The sequence below is a fragment of the Sarcophilus harrisii genome, chromosome 2, assembly GCF_902635505.1.
Source record: "Sarcophilus harrisii chromosome 2, mSarHar1.11, whole genome shotgun sequence".
Taxonomy (NCBI): Eukaryota; Metazoa; Chordata; class Mammalia; order Dasyuromorphia; family Dasyuridae; genus Sarcophilus; species Sarcophilus harrisii.
The window spans coordinates 420,863,355-420,879,324 of NC_045427.1; the positions used below are offsets into that span (position 1 = coordinate 420,863,355).

General features: G+C 35.0%; 1 protein-coding gene across 1 annotated transcript in view; it reads left to right on the plus strand.

Moving 5' to 3' along the window:
• Positions 1-15,970, plus strand: part of CHMP4B (charged multivesicular body protein 4B) — a 65,438-nt gene that overhangs the window by 10,945 nt on the left and 38,523 nt on the right. The gene's annotated exons all lie outside the window — the stretch shown is intronic.

A 15,970-nucleotide genomic window follows, 5' to 3' on the forward strand; every position in this document is an offset into this window, starting at 1 on the left:
GAAAAACTAAAAACAATGTTAATCCAGAAAAGGAAAGGATATGAGTAGGCTACAACATATAACCAATGAAGAGCTTTGAAAAATAAGAAGAAAAAATGCCATGGAAATGAAGATAGCCTAGTGATGTGGCAAAGGCAAGAGCCACCAGAAAACTCCATTGGTATCCTCTTGTTAATAGGAATGGAAGAAATCTATCACCTGGGATGGGCCTTCCTTGCCATCTCATGAGAGATGAACAGATTATACAAGATTAGGCAAGAATGGTTGCATGAGCATCTGCCATCATCAGTGGGAACATTCAAATTTAAAAGATCGCACATTCATTTGAGTCCTGGGTATTATTGCCTATTTATCAGACTTGTTGTCATGAGGTACTTTGTAAAATCTTAAAGCGTTATAAAAAACATAAGGTTTGTCATTACTTTTTTCTACTTACCTTTCTCTAATACCTTTTTAGCAAAATATACTTACTAACTTGGTTAGAGAATGCAAAGGGATTTTGCAACAGTTTGAGGAACTGTATTCCCAGAATACAGGTTGATGAAAGTATATTACAGACTTTTTATTACTCAAACAGCCCTTGCTCAGCTCATTTAGTCAATCTGGTTTTGAATAGATTGCTGTTCTGTTTCATTCTCAGGTTGATCAATATACTGATAATCTCAGTCCGAGATAAATGTCTTATTTCCTATAGTTACTGAGGAAGCAGGATCTTTTCCTTAGGCCTGACCACTCTAGGCAGACCTCCAGTCTCATGACTGATTAAGCTCCTCTTGTATCCCATTCTCAGAAACTCTCCCTAAATTACCTGTTTATTTTCTGGAAACAGTCTGATTACAAACCTCTTTTCTCTCACTCCTGCCTTACATCTTTCAAACATTTGAAATAATTGTTTTCAAGACACCCTTCCCTCCCATTACATTCATTTCCAAGCCTACTCTTCCCTTCACAAAACCAGTTTTACCTTGTAACAAAGATTTAAAAAACACAAACTCAACACAAAACAGCTTAGCAAAATCAACTACTATGTTGACATTTTAAAAGCTTATGAAGCATTCTGTACACATAGCCTCCAATGAAAGATAAATTTTTTTATTTCTTCTCAGGGCTCAATCATGGCTGTTATAATAACACAATATGTAGTTTCATATTATCATTCTTACCATTTACACCATTGTGGTCATTGTATATATTGTTTTCTGGTTCTGCTTGCTTCATTTTAAATCATTTCTTATAAGACATGTTCCTCTGAATTCCTCCTGGTTGCTATTCCTTAAAAAAAAATTATATTTATGTAACATAATTTGTTTAGCCATTCCCATTTTGAAGGGCACTCATTTTGTTTTATTGCACCTGACAATAGTTCTGCTTACAGATATTTTGATATAGGCAAGATCTTTTTCTGTGGACCTTGATCTACATGACTAACATTAAGATCCTGTGAGTCAAAGGAATTTATAAGCAATTTAGTGACTTTTCCCTCATAATTCCTAAATGTTTTCCACAGTGATTAAACTGTAGTTCCACTAATGCTTGTCTTGCCACAGCCCTTTTAGCACAGACTATTTGCATTTTTGCCAGTTTGCTGGGTATGAGTGGTTGAATGGTTTGACCCAGAGTGGTTGTCAATGTTTTCATGTTAGCCTGCCACGTAGGCTCCTGGGAAATGCTCCAGAGACCTGTGCGTGGCCTTGTGCTGTTTAACATTTTTTATTAATGACTTGGATAAAAGCATATTTGGCATGTTTCTCATATTTTTAGATGACACATAGTCAGGTGGGATAATTTATACTTTGGATGCTAAGAGACAGGATTTTAAAAGATTCTAACAGGATAGAACTTGGGATTCTAATTCTTCCAAATTTAGTTTTTTAAATTGCGTTAATATGTGACAAATGGTAAGGCATGGTTAGATAGTTATTTGTTTAAAAAGAATCTTGGATTTTTAGCTGCAAGGGACCTGAGTGGTCTTCTAGTTCAATTTTACAGATGAGAAACCCCATAGAGATTATGATTCACCCAAGAGCATACAAGCATGGTAAGTGTCAGAGATGGGATTTGAATCCAAGTCCTTTGCAGAGTCATTTCAAAGTAAAATCATACATAGCCCTGGCAAACTGCCAGTGCATAATTTAAAAAATAAAAAAAAAAATTGGAAATTTTAATTAAATTTTTAAAAACTTAAAAATTTTAGTGGACTTCAAGTTCAGTATGAATCAGCTGTATAATGGCAGTAAAAAAAAAGCCAAAGCAAATTTAAGTTTCATTATAAAGAGTCATAGCTTATAATTGATGTTGATGGCTAAACCAGTTTAAATGGAGATTCTATCTGATTATAATGTATTGATGTGATAATAAAAAAGTATATAAATGTGTGGTTTTCTAAGTCAACATGTGGCCATAGGAATCCTTATGTATGTTTTAATGGCCTTGTTTCTATTTGAATTTGACCTTATTGGTATACAGGATAAGGAAGGTGATAAAAACAAGGATTTAAAAATGTCATATGTTGGACAATGCATTAAAAAAAAAAAAAAAAAGCCCAATCCCATCTTTGCTCTCAAGGAATTTAGGTCCTATAATCCCATAGTTCTGTGTTCTTGTCGGACAACATCTAGAGCCTTTTGTTTTGTTCTGGGGGTGATGGTGGTAAGAATCTGAGTGTAGAGAAATGGGTAGCCAGGATGGAGAAAGACTTTGAGTTTGTGTCACTTGAGAATAGACAGAAAAGAGCTAGGAATGTTTGTCCTGAAGAAGAGTTAGAGGACACATAGTTGTTGCCTTCAGATATTTGAAGTGTTTTATGTAGAAGAGGAATTAGATTTGTTATTTTTGAACCCAGAAGGCAACTGGCAGAAGCAGTGGGTGGGAGTTGTAAATACTTAAATTTAGACTTGATGTTAGGAAAAAACTTCATAAAAAGTAGGGGTATCCATAAATAGAGTGGGCGATTTTGGGAGGTAGTGAGTCCCTTTTAGATATGTTTAGTGAGAATTCTTTTTTCAGGTGTAGGTTGGACTAGAGGTCTACTGAGGTTCTCTAAACATCTACAATTCCCTGTTTGTGAGATATATACACTTAAGTGACTTAACCACGTGCTGAAGGTTTGTATGAAGCTTCCATTATGGGATTCTATTTCTGTCATGGTGGTCCTTAGTGGTAGGAAATCTTGCTTTTCTTTTCCCCTTAAAGTGACTGTAATAGTCTAAGAAAAACATGGACACATGTGAAGTTCATATCACTTTATATATTAGCATATGAATCAGGGTGCGTTTTAAAAGAGACAAGGGATCTTAATCCTGACCGAGGTGTCATTTTGAGGAGAATCAATCTGAGGCCTTTGCTGGGTATGGCAGCACATGCCTGTAATCCAAGATAACTTGGGTTAGGCTGGTAGATCTCTTGAGCTTAAAGGTTCTGAGCTAGGGTAGTCTATACCCATCTGGTGTCCATGATAAATTTAACATTAGGATTCACCTGAGCCCCAGGAGCAGGGAGCCACTATGTTAGCCAAAGAGTACAAAGGGGCCCAGGTTGGAAATGAAACATTTCCCATGCCAGTTAGTAGTTGGATTGGGCCCATGAGTAGCTCCTGCACTTCTATTGTGGGTGAAACGGGGAGACCCTTAAAAAAAAAAGGAGGGAAGAGGTGAAGTAAGGAAAGAAGGGGAGGAAAGAGTGGAGGCATGTGTAGGCAGGCAGGCCTAAACAGGTCAAATGAGTTGTCTGTCAATCAGCAGAATTGCTTAAAACAGACCTGAAGGTTCTTGTTACTGTAGATGTTGCAAGGGATGACTAAACCAGATTCACTGTCAGGAAGACCTGAATTCAGATTTCACCTCAGACCACTTATTAGCTGTGTGAGACAGGCAAGTCATTTAACCATTGCTTGCTTCCATTTTTCTGCTCTACTAACTGAGCATAATGATAGCACCAATCATAAAAGGGTTGTAAAGATATATGAGAGAATATTTGTAAACCTAAAGCATTATAAAAATACTGGCTTTCATTGGCTATTATTATAGAGGAAATAAGAGTTATACAAATAAAAGTCTGCAAAGTACAGTATGAAACTGCTAAGAAAGGCACACAGAGCCCTAAGATTTTGAAGAATGGCAAGAGTAATGCAGCTGAGCATCAGGGAAGGCCCTCAGTAAGAGGTGGCTGCAGGTAGAGTAGGGGGAGGTCAGTTGCAGAAGTAGAAAAGCTCAGTATATCTTTCAGAAGAAGTAATTGTACCAATTTGTTTAGGGTCATTGCATTATTACTCTAAAATCTGCTTCATTTTATAGGCCAGAAAGGCCATGTGTTCCTCTAGTTTACCCATTTGTAAAAATGAGGGGGTTGGATTTCTAGGGTTCATTTCAACCCCAAAACAACAAAAGCAAGCAAAACACCAGAACCCTGAATTTTAAGTGAATGTTGTATCATCCCTTATGTAATCAATCGATTTTAAATTATGATAGCAATTGCTTTCCCTGGCTCCTCATCAAGCTTAGCCACACTATATCCTTTTTTTTCTGTCAGCAAATGTCTATTCAACACCTACCAAGGATAAGAGAATTATATTGATTATCATAAAGTATAGCTAAAAAGCAATTGTTCATAAATTTGACAACCAGACATTAAACAATGGGATATTCCCTACAGAGTAAGATGTGCTTTAGAGGCATTATAAAATATAACATGTATTGTATTTGTAATTCATTTTTAAAAATTATAACTTTTTATTGACAGTACACATGCATGAGTAATTTTTTACAACATTATCCCTTGCACTCATTTCTGTTCCAACTTTTCCCATCCCTTCCTTCACCTCCTCCCCTAGATGGCAAGCAGTCTTATAAATGTTAAATATGTTATAATATATCCTAGATACAATATATGTGAGCTGCACTATATCCTTAAGGAAAGGAATTGGTTAGGTTAATCTTCATAAATATAGGGTGACTGATTTGATTAAGAATTTGCAGAGTTTACCTATTCTGGTTTTTTTCAGTCTCCCAGAAAATCTCCAGTTCTCTTTAAGGTTGCACTGAAAAAAAAATATCACAGTAATCTTAAATAAAAGATAATAACTGATAATACTTTATGACATGTATCAGGAGATCCAACATTAATATTAATAGGATATAGCATCTTCCAAAAGGTTGGGAATCACTAGTCTAGGATAACTTTAAATAACCAGGTATTGGTTGGGATACTTTCACTTCAGTAAAAGCTATTAATAGCCAGTATATAGCACATAGTCATAGAGTTCCCAAGACCATGATGGATTCTTGGGAAATCGGAGCATCTGGGCCTACTCTTCAATGAAGTGACAGAGGCCTAGAGAGAAGTGATCTGCTAGACTGTAGAAGTACTGTACCAGAATGTGGGGCTTTTTACTTCCAGCCCCACACATTCTTCATTATGCTAGTATCTTTGTTAACTGTAAAAGATGAGAGCTGCCATAGTTATGTAATGCTCTAAACCCTTTTTTCTTTCTGTTAGCCTAGTCAAAAGCTAGGGCTGAATTAATTGCCACAGGAGAGTCTGTGAAGGACTGTGGAGTTCCTTTGATAATGCAAGGCATCCTTTCTGGCACAGTTGAATCTATTGTTTAAATATGACTTTATCATTGTTGGTAAATGAGAGGAACCAATTTCTTCTGGAAGCTGAGTAGAAGCCAGGCCTGATGAACAAAAGCCCAATAGTAAACAATATAAAGCAGTGAAAGTGAATATTTCTGTGAGGTAGACAGATTGGGGGAGGAACAGGGTCCTCCTTCAGGCTTCTGTATTGATCTTTGGAGAGAAAATATGCAGGAAACTTTCTTCAGTGTCTAGGGCATTGGAGCAAGCCATTATCAGAAGAGTTAATTGTAATCAAGCCTGTATTTTAGTATATTAACTGGAGAGATTTAACAGTGATATCCTCAATACTTCAGCCTTGCACACATATATCTGACAGCATTACCCAGTTTCTATAAAAATTTCATGAAAATTTTGGTTCCACACATGAGCAAATTCAGTTTTTTAGGAATGTGGACAAACTTAAAGCTATCAAGTTTTATATTTTGACTTTTAAAATATGAAGTCTTAATTGTGCCTCTCCTCACCCCCTTTCATTCCTCAAAGCGGTTCCTTTCATTTTAGTTAATTTTCACAGCATGCTTGCTTAGTGTAAGGAAGTTATTATGCTCAATACAAATAAAAGGAAAAAAATTAATAAGACTCTTATACTTGCTCTTTAACCCTGGAACAGTGCAGAACTCTGCAGTGAATTTCACAGAAGTGCAAAAAGAGATTCTTATAAAATCATTCTTACTAAAAAACCAAAATTGATGGGAGTTGGCATTTTGCTTGGATAGCAGATAGACAGTGATCTGGATGTTGGGTTGGATTACATTTAGATATTTTAGCAGGGCTATTAATGATCCCAAACTGCCCACTGCAGTTAAAATTTGTCTCTTTAGCTAACACAGTCTTCTTTTAGTAATGTGATGTATCTGTAAATTGTGGCATGCTGGAGTCTTAAAATCATCAATGTTAGGCAATGAAGGGCTAGGAAAAAATATGTGAGTAGGCATAAATACATTATTAACAATGATTTGTGCTCATTGAGAAATGTTGTAGAAGACATTGATATGTGTATCTAATATGTGTATTGATATGTATGTCTTTATATATGTGTGTATATGTATATCAGAAAAAGAAGTTGATCAGTCATATAATAAAAAAAGATCCCTTTGAAATTAAATCTTTTGTTCAGTCAGGGGCATTGGTTGGACAGCCATAATCCCCAAGATATTAAAACAATGAGAAAAGGGGTCTTCTATAGAACATTTTTGAGAAAACATTTTTAAGTGTCTCAGGTGATGAGGAGCAGTTATGATTTGCACTAGGTTAAGATTATATCCACATTGATGCATGGATATAGAATTTATATTCCATAAGAAGATAGTCATTTTGAGTTCCCAAGTCTATCAAAATGCCTCTCATCTTAAGAGCTCTAACATTGGTGGTGGTAGCTTCCTGACAAACCCTGGTCTTTCCAGGATACTTTGAAAGTAAAAGAAAGATTGCTTTTAGAATATGCCAGGTGACAAGGGAAAGAAAGGAGCAGGCAGTACAAGGCTGCCTTGTAAAAAAAACTTGTCAAAAGGCTATTTTGAGCTTTTGTTTCTCTTTAAAATTGTAGCCAGCAAACTGTAGTTAGGGATAGCATGGCATGGTGGGAAGAGTGATAGGTGAAAATTAGAATCACCAGAATCCTGTTCCAGCATTATTATAGACTCACTGGGTGACCTCATGAGCAAGTAAATTTCTGTGTCAGTGCCACAGATGGTTTATCTGGAAAGTGATCAGATTAATACTTTATTTCTGGTCTGTTTTATGGGGACTTGGGAATGGCTAGGACCTTGAAACTGGACAAAGTTAATATAAAAACTATATTAATTCTTTTTTGATCTTTCCTATAAAAGTTGATTCAAGAAGATAATACATATTCTGATGGGACCATTTAAGAATCTTAGATTACTCAATTTTATTGATCCTTTCTTTTAAAAAATATTTTTTGTAGGGTGTTTAGATTTAGGGGAGTGAGATAAAGGGTGTAGATTAATGAGAATGGGATAAATGGGGAAGGAAGGAAAAAGGGTAAGATCAGGAGGAATCCATGGAAGTGGGGTATTTGTGGTAAAGGTTAGGTCAGGTCATATCAAGGCAAATTAATGTATAGAACTAAAGTGGAAATTAGCAGGGTTAGGGAATAAGATTTACACAAACACAGTAACAATGATCAGGAGTAGAATTTATTAGAAAAAATAAGTAGGGGTAATAATCATTAATCTCAAAGTCATATTTTAAAAATATTCACTTGAGAAAAATTTATGCCTGCCATATTAGTATTGTTTTAGATGTGTGTATGTGTGAATGTCTGCCATGTTAATATTGTTTTAGATATATGTGTATATGTAGGGGTGTGTGTGTGTGTGTGTGTGTGTAAATATTGGGAAAGGTGGAGGAGGAGAGATGGAAAAGGTACAAAATATAAAGTAAAAAGAGCAACACTGAGAACAAAAAATCTACAAGTAAGCAAAGAAAGGATGGACAATTTTGAATATTCATATTTTCTTGAAATGGAAATATATTGTTACATATTTTGACTCCTCCCTGATGTTCTGGGCACATGACAGTGTTTTGTTTTCTTTTTCTATTTTTTTAAATTTTGCATTTAAGTTTTAAATAAGTACATTTTGAAAATAAAAAATACAAATGATAAAAAAAAGAAAAGCATTCTTTGTTATGTGCCTATATGGAGGGAGGGGAGATGATGAATATGGGGGAAATTTAGGTTTATACAAGGTATGAATAAAAAAAATTCAAAAAAATCTTGTATTATATCCTTATTTCTTGTTAAAAAGTGGAGATAGCATTTCCTCACATCTCTATTTTGGGAGATCTAGTAACAATGGCCATTTGCTTTGTCTGAATTGTAATAGAATTGTAAAATAGTAGATTTGGGTTTTTTGCTGTATTCAACAATTTTAGCCCTATTGCCTCTTTTTTTTTTTTTCTCCAGTTCTCTCGGGTCTATTGTTATTTTGTCTTATCCTGGACACACTTATGAAAGTAAGCATGGTATAGTTACAGGATTGGACTTGGAGTTAGGAGAGCACAAGATTCAAATTCTGCTTCTGACATTACTAGATGGATGCCCATGAACACACTGACTACTGACTCTTTTAATTAACCTCAGTTTCCTCATCTGGAAAATAAGGATAAAAATGTCTGATTCTGTCAGTCAGAGAGACCTACTTTGTTCCAGGGAGTATAATTTGTAAGAAAGAAACAATCTGTACTTGCAAAATAGTTTATTGTATTTAACTATTTTGTATTTTAAAACTATATTGTATTTTAATTTACAAAGGAAGGCCCTGGCAATTGGGGTAATTGGGAACAGTAACTTACAGAAAAACTGCCTGGCATGTTAAACCTATATTGGATTGCTTGTTGTCTAGGGGAGGGAGAAAAATTTGGACACAAGGTTTTGCAAAGGTGAGTGTTGAAAATTATGCATGTGTTTTGAAAATAAAAGGCTATTATTTTTTAAAAAGGGAAAAAAAAGGAAAAAGAAAAGGAAAAAAAAACAGGATCTGGAATGCATCTTAAAGGAGGAGAGGACTCTTTGAGTCAAAAGTAAGGGGATGGGGAGGGAAGAGCTGTGCATGAGGTGTGGAGGATGTCTGATGCAAAGGAGATGGAATATTAGTGAGTGGAGCAAGGAAGGCCAATTTGACTGAAATGCATAGTGTAGGAAAGGGAACAGTAGCCAGTGAGGCTGGAAAGACAGGTTATGAAAAGCTAAATAGAGTAGTTTGTTTTTGTGCAATAGAAAGCCACTAAACATGGTTGAGTTGAGAAGGCATGTGCTAATATTTATACTTAGTATAAAATTTATACTAAATTCCTTCAGCAGCAGTGTAGACCATCAACTGGAATGGGAGGAGATGAAGCAAGGAGACTAATAAAGAGGTTATTGGAATAATCGGGGTGAGGTGATGAAACCTGAAACAAGAGGGTAACTGGGATTGGAGGGAAAAAATAAGCTAAAAGGTGCTGTAAAAATGGAGATAGCCATATTTAGATATGGGGATTAAGGGGAAATGAGGAGTTTTGGATAATGCTGAGGTTATGAACTTGAGACATTGAAAGAATGGTAGTGCCTTTGCCAGGAATAGGGAAGGGTTTGGAAGGAAGGAGAGCATGTTCAGTTTTAGAACTTATGATTTTAAAATGTTTCCCAGACATCAGTATGAAATGACCACTAGGCCGTTGGTGATGTGGGAATGAAGTTCAGGGCACAGACTTGAGCTAGATGTATAGATAAGAGAATTATCTGCATAAACGGTTCAGGGGTCCTCAAACTGCAGCCTGCGGGCCAGATGTAGCAGCTGAGGACGTTTATCCCCCTCACTCAGGGCTATGAAGTTTCTTTATTTAAAAGCCCACAAAACAAAGTTTTTGTTTTTAATATAGTCCGGCCCTCCAGTAGTCTGAGGGACAGAGAACTGACCTCCTATTTAAAAAGTTTTAGGACCCCTGGTTAAACCTATGGGAATTGCTACCAAAAGAATATGAAGGGAGAGGCAAAGAGGGCTCAGGACAGAAGCTTAAGGAACATCTATAGTTAGGGGGCCAGGATCCAGGTGATTAAGAATTTTATCAGAATAAAGTAGTATCATAATGATGAGGTATGGATCGAGGCAGGAATCTGGGTTGGTCTCCTAGTTCTCCAAAACACCAAGTTAGGGCAGGTTCGCAGCGAGAAACGCTACACAAAAGGCTGTGATAAGAAAAGGCACTTTATTAAAGAGAGAAAGACACTAAGATGTTCTCTTAGTGGGCAATGTCAAAGAATTGCAAAGAGACATTTTCTCAGGGCTTACTTATATATAGAAACAAAACAATTTGGGCTTTGCATCCAAAAGGTGCATAATGTGTGGGAAGAGAGTCTTTCCCAGGGAAGGTGCATAATGTATGGGAAGAGAGTCTTTCCCAGGGAATGCCGATGCTCTTCTGGACGAGGCTGTATTGTCCTCATCAATAGAGGATCAGAGCTGGAAGAGAACATAATATAGGAAAATCCAAAATCATTTTACAGATGAGATCAAGACCTAGAGAATTGAAGTGACTTTTTTGAAGTCACATAGTGAATTCTTGCTCAGTTTTCCCATTTCTTAATGCATTGTTCTCCACACTGCAGTACAAAAATAGAATTCATGTTTATGTAACACTTAACAGTTGCAGAGTGCTTTACTTAGGTTACCTTCTTTTTAATCTCACAGCAACCCTGTGAAGTAAGCAACACACTGTTATCCCCATTTTGCAGTTGAGAGAACTGAGGCTTAGAGATTTAAATAACTTGGCTGAGGTCACAAAGCTGTTAAGATGTGACAAAGCCGGAATGTAACACAAATCCAATGCTCTTTTTACTATACAGACTTGCCTTTTTCTTTGATGATCGTCCAGGTGGTCTGTTTGTTTTTTTAAAATTTGGTTATTTTAGCTTCTCTCAAGACACCCTTGGATTATTATTGAAATTAAAGAATCAGAGACAAAGGGAACATTACAGATCATCTAACTTAGCAGCCTCTCACAGAAGAGGCAGAAAGTGTAGGTAACATGTTTAGGTGTCTTAGTGAGTCAGTGATAGAGACTAAAGTGGGACCTACACCTAACTTCTAGAAAATGCAATTCATATGGCACAATTCTAGTGTAAATATGTCATGTTTAGTCCCAATTCACACAGTTTAAAATGCCTTCCTGTGATATGGTGCCAAGAAGTATTTTTTCAATGAATAAAAATCTATTTTCTCTACTAATCTCCCTTCCCCCTAACTGTATGTGTGTGGGGGAGAGGGAAGACAGAAAAAGAAAACCCCTTGTAACAAATCAGTCTAGATAGATTTCCACATTGATCATATCCCCAAAATGTCTCCTTCTGAAAGCTGAACCCATAAAATCTCTGTCGAAAATAAGTAGCATGTTTCATTATGAGTCCCTTGGAATCTTAGTTGGTCCTTCCATTAAGTTCTTAAATCTCTCAGATTTGTATTTCTTTATAATAATAATGTCATTGTATAAATTGTTCTCCTGGTTCTGCTCACTTCATTCTGCATCAGTTCAATCAAGACTTCACAGGTTTCTCTGAAACTGTATTCATCATTTCTGGAAACATAATAGTATTTTATTACATTCATATGCCACAATTTGTTCTGCCATTCCCCAATTGATGCATATCCTCCTTCCTAGTTCCTACTTCTCTGCTACTACAAAAAAAGCTGCTATAAATATTTTTATACTTTTCCTTTTGGTGGGGGGGAGGAGTCCCTTTTTATGCCCATGCTCAGTTTGGTGACTTTTGGGGCAGGGTTCCAAACTGCTTTTCAGGATAGCTTATGCCAGTTTAAGATACTTATCAATAGTGTATTAATGTCTTTATTTTCCTGCAGTACAGATTTTTCATTTTCCTATTTTGTTAATTTTGCCATTCTGATAGATATAAAGTAGAATCTCTGAATTGCTTTAATTTGCATTTCTTTAAATGTTAATGATTTAGAGCTTTTTTTAATGGTTGCTTATAGCTTGGGTTTATTTCTTAGGAAACTACTGAAGTATCCAGGCGAGAGAAGACATAGGGTAGCCAAAATAATGAAAATTTAAGAGCGTTTATTGCTAGCTAGTGACTGAACCCCACCAGAACAAGGGAGTCAGCGAATGAGTAGTCTCAGGGCTACATATTTATAGAAAGAAGAGACATCAAAATTTTTCTTAATACATTTGTCATAATAAAAGGAATTTCTGTTCTAACCAGGAGGCAAAAAGTTATCATTCTAAGAGTGTCATTCCCAGACAGCAATTTCTTTAAGCTTATCAGGTTGTCAAGGTCTCAGGTTTTTCAGGACAGCACATCTGGGTTGTTAAAAATGCCATTTGCATTAAGGAGTGAAGAACTAATAATAAACTTCTAACTACAGAGATTCAAGATTATGTTTCTCACAGTCCCATTTGGGGTGCTTTTCCACTTCACTACCTGTTTTTTTCTTTTTACCATTTGTTAGTAGGGGAATGGTTCTTATTATTATACATTTGAGTCAGTTTGCTATATATCTTGGAAACAAATCTTTACATTTTATGCTTTATTTGTTCATTGTAGTTGCAATTTTTATGGATAGAATTTTTTTTTTCTCCTGGGTGGGATGGAAAAGTCTTTTTTTTGATCTCCTAAAAAGGTAGCTTTGTCCTCCGGAAAACAGAATTCCTGGGATTTCCAGCCTCAGATCATCCATTTGCTGCTAAATCTACCAGTTTTGTGACTATTACAAGACATTTGTCATCTTTAAATGTTCTCAACTGAGAACATTTCTTTTAATGATCTGTGATCTTTGAAAGATAATGGGAATGGCAGGGCTGTTATAGGATACGAGAGAGAAAATAGCAAGCCAGGGAACCAGGCTTTGATTTCTGACCAATTTTGTCAATGCTCTATTGATTCTATCATGCTGATTCCCTGTGCCTTATGAGACAGTGTACCAACTAAAATTTGGGACTTGCTGGCTCAAAAAAATCCTCTGTGATTCCTTATTGCCTCTGAGTTAAAATATAGACGCCTAAATCCTAGCATTTAATACAACATACTTTTCTTTTCTGAATTCATGTTATTGTTCTTCACACACACTACATTCTGGCCAAACTGGCCAACTTAATGATCAGAATCCATCCTCCCAGTTGTTTTCCAAGTCTAAGATAGGCATGTATTTGTTTTGTTACCTCTGGAACTCTTAGTTTTGGTTTAAGGATCAACTTGTATTAAGTCCTAGAAAATTCTTTCCTAAATACCCCACTTTTCCTTTTTTTTTTTTTTTTTTTGGTTTTATATTGGCTCTTTACTTATTTAATGTTATTGGTGCTTTTTGTTTTAATACCACATACTCTGTCACTAATTTCTTTTTCGACACATGGGAGAGATTATACAAAGCCAAATAATCAATTATGTATGATAGCATATTCTGGATTCTATGTCCAGATGCCTCTTTTGTCTTGGGAAGAGGGAGATGTGTTTTATGTTAGTTTCCCAGGATTGAGATGATTCATTAGAGAGCACCCCTGCTTTTTATTTTGCCCTTACTTAAATTATTAGAGTCACTATGTATGTTCTAATACTTTTGTTTCCTTTATTCTGGATTACTTTATAATAAGGCTTTTAAAATTTATTCTCAATTCCTCATTTCTTTTGGTACAGTAATATTCCATTACACATTGATATCCCAGTTTGTTTAGCTGTTACCTAGTTTATAATTACACATTTTGTTTCCAGTTATTTGCTACTACAAAGAATGCTACTGTGAATATTTTTTTTGATATAGAAACTATTTCTTTTTATTATTGTTGATTTCCTTAGGAGAAATGCCCAGACGTGGGATTGCATGGTCAGAGGTATGAACAGTGTAACAGTTAAGTGGCTTTTCTCAAATCTAAATTGTCATTTACTCAGATATGAATCCCCATATTAAAAAAAAAAAAAAAAAGCATGTCTTAAAAATCATCAATGAAGACAACTAGTTCATTTCTCTTTTTTTACTACTTTGTTTTTGAGTTAATTTTGCTATATAAAGATAAATGTATACTAGGCAATGTATCTGCATTTGAAACATTTAAGACTAACAATGCAGTGGAGTACAAAAAATGCTGAGGTTAGAAGGTATAATCCTAAAGTACTAGTACCCAGCTACCCTTGAACAAATAAATATTTCTGAGTTCTACTCTCTATATCATCAAAATGAAGAAGGCAGGGCTGAACCAGAGTATATTTTAAATATTTAATTAGTAATTCTAAGCTTAATTTAGAATAAATTCAGATTGAAAATATTCCTCTCATTGAAAAAACAATATTTTCAGTGCCATGCTGTGTGTCATCAGAGTTTTCTTCATTTTTTAATTCTCTCCCATCTCTCCAAACATACTGGACTGTTTTTGTTGGGTAAATAACAGATGAGTAAGAGCTGTCTGTCTGTCATAGATTATAGTACTTTTCCGTAAACCTAGGATTACATAAATTTGGTCGTTTGCTATAAGTAGCAGAGGACATTCAATTCTAGGTTGTCTTGTCATGATGGTCCTTTTTAATTAACTGGTTGCAATGACAGTAAGGGTTATTTAAGAGTTGTTTTTAAAGCTCTTACCAAGTAATTTCATTTTAAAATGACATTTTTGTGGGACAAACTTTTGTGTCTTGAACTCCTTTGGTAGTCTGGTGAAGCCTATTTAAATCCCTTATCAGAATCAAATTTTTAAATGCATAACATAAAATACATAGAATTACCAGGAAGGGAATCAGTGATATTGAAAGAGAGCAAAATATTTTAAAACCTCGAGGGTAAGAAATTTGCTCTACAAAATATCTTACAAAGCTTTGCAAGACATGAGTTATATAGGTTCCCTTCTCCTAGCCCCTGAAACTGCTCCTCTTCTAATTGTAGCTGCATTGATTTTGTGTGTTGAAAAGCTTTTCAATTTTATGTCATCAAAATTGTCTGGAATGTTTTTGGTTTGTTTTTTGTGATCACTTTTATCTCTGTTAAGAATTTCCTTTTCCTCTAATTTCTTTTTTTAGGTTGTAATTTTATGTTTAGGTAATATCCATTTGGAGCTTATCATGGGTTAAGGTGTATATGGTATAAGATATAGGTGTAAAATTAATTTGCCAGGCAGCTTTGCAAGTTTTCTTACTAGTTTTGATTGAATAGGGAGACTTTGTATCTGTTGAATTTGGATTTAATCCAATGCTATACTATGTTCTATGGCTCTTTGGGATTTTGGTTACCTAATCTACCAACTCTTTTTAAGCCAATACCAAAATAGTTTTGATTACTACTTAAAAATATAGCATAGGATCTCGTAATGATAGATCTTTTTCAATTTTACTTTCACTTTTTCTTCCTGAGATTATTAACCAAATTGTTTTTCTAGATGAATTTTATTTTAGTCAATTTTTTTTTAATAAAACCTGATAGTTTGATTGAAGTGACACTAAATCTATAAATTATTTAGGCAGTATCATTTTAAAAAGCCAAAACTACCACGGCCCAAGTAGGAACTATTAATATTACTAATTATTTTCCTTTATTTTACTTGAGAGTAAGGGTATATTCACTAGTCTTAATTGTGTTATTATTAATGGACTCTATTTGTTAGTTATTTTGAATGTTTTCTTTCCTGTCTCCTGCTGGTTTTGTTTGTAATATGCAGAAAAAGACTGATGCTTTAGAAACGTGTACTAATTTACTAAAGTTATTGTTTTCAATTTTTTAGTTACCTTGGACATCCTTAGTTAAAAGTAAGCAGTATCTTTTCCAAATAGTAATTTTTTAAATGCCCTTTGTAGTATTGCTTATTCTAGTAGAATTATATGAAATAATTGGTGA